This window comes from Clytia hemisphaerica, unplaced genomic scaffold (genome assembly GCF_902728285.1).
Source record: "Clytia hemisphaerica strain Z4C2 unplaced genomic scaffold, Clytia hemisphaerica genome assembly, whole genome shotgun sequence".
NCBI lineage: Eukaryota > Metazoa > Cnidaria > Hydrozoa > Leptothecata > Clytiidae > Clytia > Clytia hemisphaerica.
In genome coordinates, this window is record NW_027103507.1 from 1,582,239 (window position 1) to 1,591,462 (window position 9,224).

The 9,224-nt window shown below is 34.3% G+C and overlaps 2 long non-coding RNA genes across 2 annotated transcripts in view; one reads left to right on the top strand and one right to left on the bottom strand.

Annotated features, from left to right (window-relative positions):
- The window catches only part of LOC136798872 (uncharacterized), a 16,526-nt gene extending 7,963 nt beyond the window's left edge, over positions 1-8,563 (bottom strand). The window contains exons 1-2 of the long non-coding RNA XR_010845451.1: positions 8,175-8,563; positions 7,528-7,876 (exon numbers count right to left, since the gene is read on the bottom strand). This is a non-coding gene — a long non-coding RNA (uncharacterized lncRNA). The remainder of the gene's footprint in view (positions 1-7,527; positions 7,877-8,174) is intronic.
- LOC136798870 (uncharacterized) lies at positions 1,506-1,974 on the top strand. The gene is made up of 2 exons (XR_010845449.1): positions 1,506-1,605; positions 1,863-1,974. It is a non-coding gene; the product is annotated as an uncharacterized lncRNA (long non-coding RNA).
- Positions 8,564-9,224: the final 661 nt, after the last annotated feature.

The following is a 9,224-nucleotide window of genomic DNA, read 5'->3' on the forward strand; positions in this document are numbered from 1 at the left end:
TTTTATATTTTGTCGTGATTTACTGTAGGTTGTTTTATGGATATTCTCTGCCTGTCTTGAGAAATCTTGAGGCCTAAGATTCGGTTAAAATGGGCTTATACCAGTGGATACCCCTTAAAACCACATACCCCTTAAAACCCACAATGTTGCATTTTTGGCTTTCATAACTACCAGATTTAATTTTATATGGTATGTTTCACTTTTTTACAACCTCTTATAAATGTTCTTTCATAAAATACCAAATTTTAAGGATTTTAAAGATGCTAAAGTATCTTAAAATTCGAAGTTATTCAAAATTTTATCAAAAATCCTTTTTTGGACCTAGAAATTACACAATTGAATTTAAGGTCATAAAACCTATACTTATGGTAGGTATGAAAAAATCATTTTCATCTTCGTGAATAGACCCCAACGAAAATGACAGGCCCTTAAAATTCTACTTTAAAGCAATTTTATGGTGATGATCAATAAAATCTGAAAATCGACTTTCTCAAAACCTGGTCATGTTGCATACCAAAATGTCACAAATTTGATGGAGATTTAGAAAAACATTAGAACCATAGGTCAAAAATGAAGCGAATGAAGGTTTTGGCCTTTCGTAGCCGTTTTTGACGAAAAAACCACACACAATTGCATTATGGGCATGAAATCCTGAAAAATGAAAATATTGTTGAAGGAATGAATTTCTAGCAAGTCTTTGAACCATTGAATCACGAAGCAACACCAAATTTGTATCCATCAGCTTGAGTATCCCGTTAGCAAGGGTCGGACTTTGTGGTTTTTAGCCTTATTTTTGTAGGTTTTAAGGGGTGTTTTGATTTTAACACATATTTTTGAGATCATTTAGGTACTAATGGTATATTCATAACATTAGTAACTTTTCAGTGAATCACTGTTCAAAATTTGAGGTCAAAAGAACTTTTTTGTAAAAAGTTATTCGAGAAAAACCATTTTGTAGGTTTTAAGGGGTAAATAGCTAAAACTGCACTTTTCCACTTCCTCGTGAAAAACTGAAAACTGTTTTCTACAAAACATCACTGCTAGGGAAGACAATCATAGACAACGTACTTTCAACACAAAAAGTTTCAGCCTTACACTCCAACTAAACAATGAGATAGAGGGTACCACTTTTTATTGTGGGTTTTAAGGGGTATCCACTGGTACCAATGCTGAAAGCTATACAGGTTTCCTCTGTAAAAGAACATAACGCCCCATTGGCAAAAATATCAAGAACAAATCAAGAACATTTCAAAGTCGTGCAAACACCCGATTTCTTAAGAAAATAGACAAAATTCCTCAAAAAAACGGTGAAAAAAAGATGATGGAAAGAACATTTTTAGGCTTAAAACTCACATCCGGAGGCTTCAAAATTGGATATTCTTAAAAAAACATTTAGACGGAGACTTGAAGTTTTAATGTTGCTTTTTATCCTCAAAACCAGTGCGGTAGTATAATAAGTTAGTCTTTAGTTGTTAGCTTAATATTGTTACTTTTTCATATTTAAACTTTAGGCGGGAACATTCGAATGAGAAATGATGCAAATTATGAAGAACTCCTATTACCGAAATGTTGCACTGCTGGATGAGAAATTACTTTTCATCAAATGTAAGAACTTTATTATTCTAAATTTTACATTGAGATAGATACACCAAATGTATTTGACTGAAAATGTTTTCCTTAATGGTAAAAATTGTCTTTCAGGGAATAAAGTTTATTTTGAGCTAAAATTTGACTTTCATCTCTGGGATGGCTCAAAAGAATACTGTACGGATTTTTTAAATTCTATTTGCTTGAACAATGTTAAATACTGTTATGTATCCTGATATAATTTTCAAATTTTTTGTTTTATTTTCTCTTTACAGGGCAAAATTAAAGTAAAGTCAACAAGTCGCTTCCAATCAGCATTGGTAATGATGGCACGAACAAGCTGAAATCATTTTCAAAGAAATAAAAACTTGATTTTAAAATTTCCAATTGCTTCTTTCTATTCATCAGTGTTTTACTGTTATCTGGAGAAAGATAGCATGGACAACTTTCGACCCTTACTGAATGTAGTGATCTTTTAACTGAAATAATGGTGCTTATTAAATTCCAAGTGCCTTCTGTTTGATAGGGGGTGGCCGGGGTGGCTAAAACGTTTTTTTAGAATGTGGGTCTGAAAAAGTAGTGCTTTTAATTTGGACTTTCGTGGTCGATTCTAAAACCAAAAGAGAGCTTTTAAAGTAGCTCTTTTTGATAAAGTTTAAATCCCTATAAAGTCTTCTGTTTACTTGGGTGTGTTTTTCTGACTTGTGTGTTTTGCTAGTATTTCCGAAATTCCACAAAAACATTTTCTCAATTCCAAAACCGAATTTTTTTACTATTTTTCGTCATTAATGCTTTTGTGTAAATTGTGTAAATTCCAAAATACTTAGGCAAAAAATCCTCATTTTAACGAAATTATAAAAAATAAATCCATTTCCGATACCGAATAAGAATTCTGAAATACCGAAAAAATTGTGTTATTTCCGAAATTCCAAAGTAAGAGGTCGATTTTCCCAATAAGGAAATATCGTACGCGTCCACTTAACTGGCGGAAGTTATCACACCCCTTTCTCAAAGACCCCTCTCAACTGGAACAAGTAATACTTTAATGGACCTACCTATTTATAAAACGAATAATTAGAATTTAATGGAAGTAATGTATAATTTTAAATTTCGATTTATATATCTATTGGAACGGAGAAAGCAATTAAGAAACGCATCGATGTTTAACGGTGAAAGAAAAATAATATCGACACTTTAATCAATCATTCAGAGAAAATTAAAACTGAGAAAATCTCAAAAAACCGCTTTTTTCGGGACATTTCCGGTTCTACCGGCCGGAAAAAATTTTTTTTCGAAAATCGGGCTCCGTCACATTCGAGGGTTTATAGTGATGCACCTTTGTGCAAAAAATCAGAAAAATTGAATGAGCCAATCTCGAGAAAAGTTGGTAACTAACTAACTAACTAACTAACTAACTAACTAACGAACACGGGTTAATTTATAGGACCTCCACCCCACCGGGGTAGGTCCAAAAAGTGGTCAAATCGTCTTCATTGGAAAATTATCCCAGTTTTTGTTCCCGCGGAAAAGAACTGACTGAAAGATCCTCACTGCAAAATATTGTGCTTCTTATGCATCCCAACTAAATTTTCTCACTTGAGAGCGCTGGAATACTCTAATCCATAAAAAAGATGGGAATATCATATCTAAAATTCGGCTAGTTTTTGGAAGAATGGAAATATAAGTCGGATTTTCCCAGAAAAGATCCAGTGACATCCAATAAAGTGAAAACCAACCACTTTTGGCATAACTTCGAACTTTCGAGAAATATATATTAGATTTTTTTTTTTACTTTTCTCTTTTTTCGTAAACCCTGGGACAGGGCGCTGTATCGTAAGTTTTCAATAAGAGTAAATCTATTGCCGCCCACCAAGTAGAGATTCACAGTGGAGCACACCAAGTGAAGGTTCAACAAAACTCCAATCAAAGTTTTTTGTTGGGTAGGGTTGAGAAACAGTCAGTAGGGTTCATACAAAGTCCGGCAAGCTCCCAAATTAACATAATTTTCGAAATATGGTGACTAGAAAATAGTCCCTTTAACCAGTAAGGCACTAAAGCACTTGAAAACCACTTGCGCTTTCAAAACTTCGAAGGAACACCCCTTTTGTGCCAAATGTTATGGCGGGCGGCGATTGCAGGATATTTTTCCCACATGGAACTGAATTTTAGGCAAAATGTTCCAGTAGACTGGAGTCCCAACGGGGCAATTCTAACATACTAGATATCTCAAAATGGTAAGGCGATACTGACAGATCGTTTTTGGTTTGGTTTGGGTTTGCAAACGTATTTGAAATCAAAAAAATCTTTGAATCCGAAGATACGAAGTAACGGCATACATAAGTTCATAGTTGGGAATTTAGAATCTTTTATTTAGGGCTAGAAAATTTAGTAAGGTTCTAAAACAAACGGTGTGCTTTAAATTTTCAGTGTTTTAGAGTACTTGGTTGACTTTCGAAGATGTACCTGTTGGTATTCCAATGGGAGGCTCCCAAAGGGTCCGTGACACAGGAATGTTAAGCCGGAAATGTTCTAAATATAAGGCCTTATTATAATCAATTATCTAATGTCTGAATGAAACAATTCCCGGAGGGAACAAGCCGAAACAGAGTGGTAGACATCCTGAATCTTTATTTTTCAATGTTTCAATTGCGGTAATTGGAAAAACTTTTGATTTGACCCTCTCGATGGGCTTTTCCAGAAACAAGTGATACTTATATGGACCTACCTGGTTATGCATTTAACACATATATAACTGATGTCTACGTGAGCGGTGACCGTTAAACAAACATTCAGAACACAAATAGTGACGATCTATTAAAAGTAGTCGTTTGTTTAATATAAACAAGCTAGATGCTGAATGGACCTACCTGATGATAAAAGTTAGATAGCAATGCGAGGAGAAAAAAATCAGTCAGAAAATATAGCTTTTAGCGAAAATGCATAACGCAATAAATTCATCGTTGATTGTTGATGGGGGGAGAGGGAAGGGTTGTAGGGAAAAAATAAATAGATGGTGAGCATTGTTATCAATAATGTTTTTATGTGAAAAACATAAAAATACAATGAAAAAAATCTTGAAAAAATAAAAATTTACAAATGAAAATCTACAAAAACAAAATCGAGAAAAACGGCGATTTCCGGCATTTTCAAAAAAAAAAAAAAATTCAAAAATCAAAAAACTCAGCCAGCCAATAATTTGAGCATTTTGCGAATACGCATCTTTCTGCAAAAAAATCAGAAAAAAATAAAGGTGAAAATTCGAGAAAATGTAAAAAAACCGTTTTTTCCGGCATATTTCCGGCATTTTCGGCCGGAAAAAATGTTTTTCGAAAATCAGGCTCCGTCACATTTTAGGTATTGTCATATTGCATCAGTGTGCAAAATTTCATAAAAAAACATAGAGTACAGCTCGAGAAATTCAAGAAATACTGTCTTTCCGTCAAAAATAGGTTGTTCCGGTGGTTTTTAAATAGTTCCGGCTTCAAAAAAAAATCAATTTTATTGAAAATTGAAACATGCTTGATGGTGGGCATTGCAATTAATAATGTTTTTGAATGAAAAAACAACCAATTATAAGGAAAAAGTCCAATGGAAATCCAGAAAAACGGCGATTTCCGGCATATTTCCGGCATATTTCCAGCATTTTCGGCCGGAAAAAAATTTTTCTCAAAAATCGGACTCAGCCATGTTTTGGGCAATATTAATACGCATCTTTGAGCAAAAAATCAGAAAAAACTAATGATAAAATCTCGAGAAAATGCCAAAAAAACAGTTTTTCCAGTATATTTCCGGCATTTTCGGCCGGAAAAAAATGTTTATCGAAAATCGGGCTGCCACTTTTTAGGTATTGTCATTTTACATCAGTGTGCAAAAATTCATAAAAAAATATAAAGTACAGCTTGAGAAATTCAAGAAATACCGTTTTTCCGGCGAAAATCGGCTGTTCCGGCGATTTTTAGATAGTTCCGGCTTCAAAAATCAGTTTTATCGACAATTGAACCATGCTTGATCGTGGACATTGCTATTAATAATGTTTTTGTGTGAAAAAACAACGAAATATAAGGAAAAAGTCCAATGAAAATCTGCAAAAACGGCGATTTCCGGCATATTTCCGGCATTTTCGACCGGAACTCAAGGGGATTAAGGCGGGGTCAAAATGCTTGCAACGTTACAAATCATTTTCAGAAGCTCATTTTGGGCTCAAACGAAGCGTATGACGAAGTAGAATAGGATTCAGTCTAGGCAGATGTTTTTTCATTTTGAAATTTTGCGTAATTCGCAATAATCCTCAATTTTGCGCTATTTTGATGACGTCATAAAAATTGAAATTCCAATAACTTTTGATAGAATCATCAAAATAATTTCAAACTTTCACCAAAGATGCATTTCAATGCAAATTTTCAAAATAGTTCAAAAAATTTTCAAAATCTTGATGACGTCAGCATTTTTTAAGGATTTTAGTTTTTTGGCTGAAAAGTGATGACGTCATCAAATTTTATTAAAATTTTTTTCTAATCCTAAAAACATTAATAATATGCATCTTTGGTCAAAATTTGAAATTATTTTGATAATTCTATCAAAAGTTATTGGGATTTCAATTTTCATGACGTCATCAAAATAGCGCAAAATTGAGGATTTTTGCGAATTACGCAAAATTTCAAAATGAAAAAACATCTGCCTAGACTGAATCTTATTCTAATTAGTTATACGCTTCGTTTGAGCCCAAAACGAGCTTCTGAAAATGATTTGTAACGTTGCAAGGATTTTGACCTCCACGAACTCGCCTTAATCCCATGGAGAAAAGAATTTTTCTCAAAAATCGGACTCTGCCATGTTTTGGGCATTGCTAATACGCATCTTTGTGCAAAAAATCTGAAAAAACTAATGATGAAATCTCGAGAAAATGCCAAAAAACCGGTTTTCCCGGCATATTTCCGGCATTTTCGGCCGGAAATGATTTTTTTTCAAAAATCGGGCTCCGTCACATTTTGGGCATTAACATTTTGCATCATTGTGCCAAAAATCAGAAAAAACTAATGAGCCAATCTTGAGAAAAGCTGGTAACAGACGGACGGACGAACGAACGGACGGACGGACGGACGGACAAAGGTTAATTTATAGGACCTCCAGGTAGGTCCAAAAAAACGTTTAGAAAACAAAATTTCATGCTCTTTAAATATTCTTTCATATTCAAGCAAGCGGGCTTCGTCAAAAATCTGCTTGAGCAATCTTTTATCTATGATACTACCCTACTTTCATACAAAAAACCCGTTTTTTAGCCGTTTTTTGGCTCAAATTTGCCCAAAAAATTTTTTCCCAAAAATCGGGTTCCGTGTCACATTCGAGGGTTTATAGTGATGCATCTTTGTGCAAAAAATCAGAAAACTAATTTGCCAATTTCGAGAAAATCTGGTAACTAACGAACGAACGAACATACAACGGTTTATTCATAGGACCTCCACCGGGGTAGGTCCAAAAATTGAATATGGAGGGTGGAGAATACAACATTTTTTGAAATTTACCCCCTAGACATTGTGACTTTAGACCCCCCGGACAGTATGTCTAATCTAAGTATCATCTAAGCATCAGTTGTTCCCACGGACAATCAAAATTACCGCCCTAAACAGGTTCGTACGCTAGTTTGAATGTCTGACACGAATGTCTTAAATTATACAAGAGACTGATAGCCTTAAAACGCGACCGAAATTATAGTATATTGATGAGCTGAATAAATAGAAAACTATGATATTGTGTGTGATAATGTGATCCAAGACAACTAGAAACCCTCGAGTCACAAATGATTTTGAAAGAGCCGTAGCTTATGTTATACCCTTAGCAAGTAGAATTGTTTCATAGCGTACCAGGAATGCCTCCAGGCTTTATAAAGGTATGTGGAAAGCCAGAAACGGTTGTAATTTATTTTAAAGTAAAATATATTACTCGAAATCTTATAATCAGATTTTGCTTCCTTAGGGAGGACGGAGATGCTTCATCTAGTGTTTTATATAAGATATCATTGACGCAGCAATGGTAGCTTTCATAGACTGGATGTTGAATAATATTGCTTCAAGGATCTAACAATGTGGATTCCCCGTGAATGATTCGATGTCGAACAACCGAAGTGGATAGCTACAAGTGAATATCATTTTTTTAAGGATTCAATAACGTCTTTCGTTGATATGGATGAATTATACCATATCGAACGGATTAATAGTAGTTTGTTCGGAGTGGATGGTTGAAATGAACGTAAATAACGACAGATTCCATTGGCTGCTGAATTTTTCTTCATCTGAAACGGGTAAAAAATACATACCTGAAGCATGATAAAACTATTGAAAATTGAAGATCAACCAATACGAGAAATACGAGGAAATTGCATCAAGTGAATAGCGTCGAAAAAAACAGAATCAGAAAAAATAGAGCAGTACTATTCGAGCGTAAATGATTCTCTAGACTCTATACCACACGGTAAGTCCACTATAACGTTCTGAATAACCATATGATCCATTCTGTTCTAGTCTACAATGACCTGTAATGACACGTGAATATGTAGAAGGGTGAACGAATCGAATCATTGAATTGCGTACCTTGTTATAATTGAAATAGATTTGTTTTGTAAACATATTCATTCGTTGGCCAAGCATCGGGATATTTATTAGCATGTTGCTGTCCCTAGTGCTGTAAGTTTTGGTAGAAGCAGCACTTTGTCAATCCGAGTTTGTTTCGGAAGAAAGGGCTATTTGTAACATTGCGAACAAACATTCGACTATTGTTATGTCGCTGGGTCTTCATGCCGCTTCGGCTTCTTCTTATCTTTCAAAGGAAAGGACGGTTATCTATTTTTCATTGATGATGATGTTCAAGTTAAGAGTAACTTTATTCAGATGTTACGATCTCGTTTTCATCTGCTCGATCACCATTCCAAGACCATTCACAGACCAAACATTAATTTTAAACTAAATTGCATTTTACTTATTTCACTGAAAAAGAAAGAAGAAGAAAATTAAGTAAGCTAGGAAGTTTGAAATTTATGGTTAGTTCTCATGAGTTTGACAATTATTTTTAAAAAGCGTTTTAAGGAAACAAGGAAACAACGTTCCCGAAATTGGAATTTATTTCAGCCAATTTGAGAAAACAGAAGGGATTGTGAGGAGGAGGCTTCCGATTGGTCTTGGTTAGTCCTTCCCTTTTTAGTTCAACACAATATGCTTTGAATCTTACGTTTGAAGCCAGAAATTGTTTATCGTTGATAATAGTAATGTATTTTTGAAGCTCGTTAAGTTTTCTCTGCAAACCAAATTGCCCGGGAACGACAAACGGTTTGAATTGGAGCCAATAAAATGCAAGAGCTCATCCCTTTTTGCATTTGGTTTCTTCATTTTTATCCCCCGACTAAAAGTTTCTCACGCCTCGCTGAGACAGGGGTGTAATAAATGACAACGAATTACAAATTCATTATGTTTGAGCCTAGAAATAAAAAAAGAACACTATTTCCATAAATGATACTGAAGACAAAAATTACAAAACAACCAAACTTATAAACCTAGAAATAGAGTGAAATAAATGACAACAATTACAAATTAAAAAAACACTATTTCCATTAATGATACTTAAGACAAAAATTACAAAACAAATTA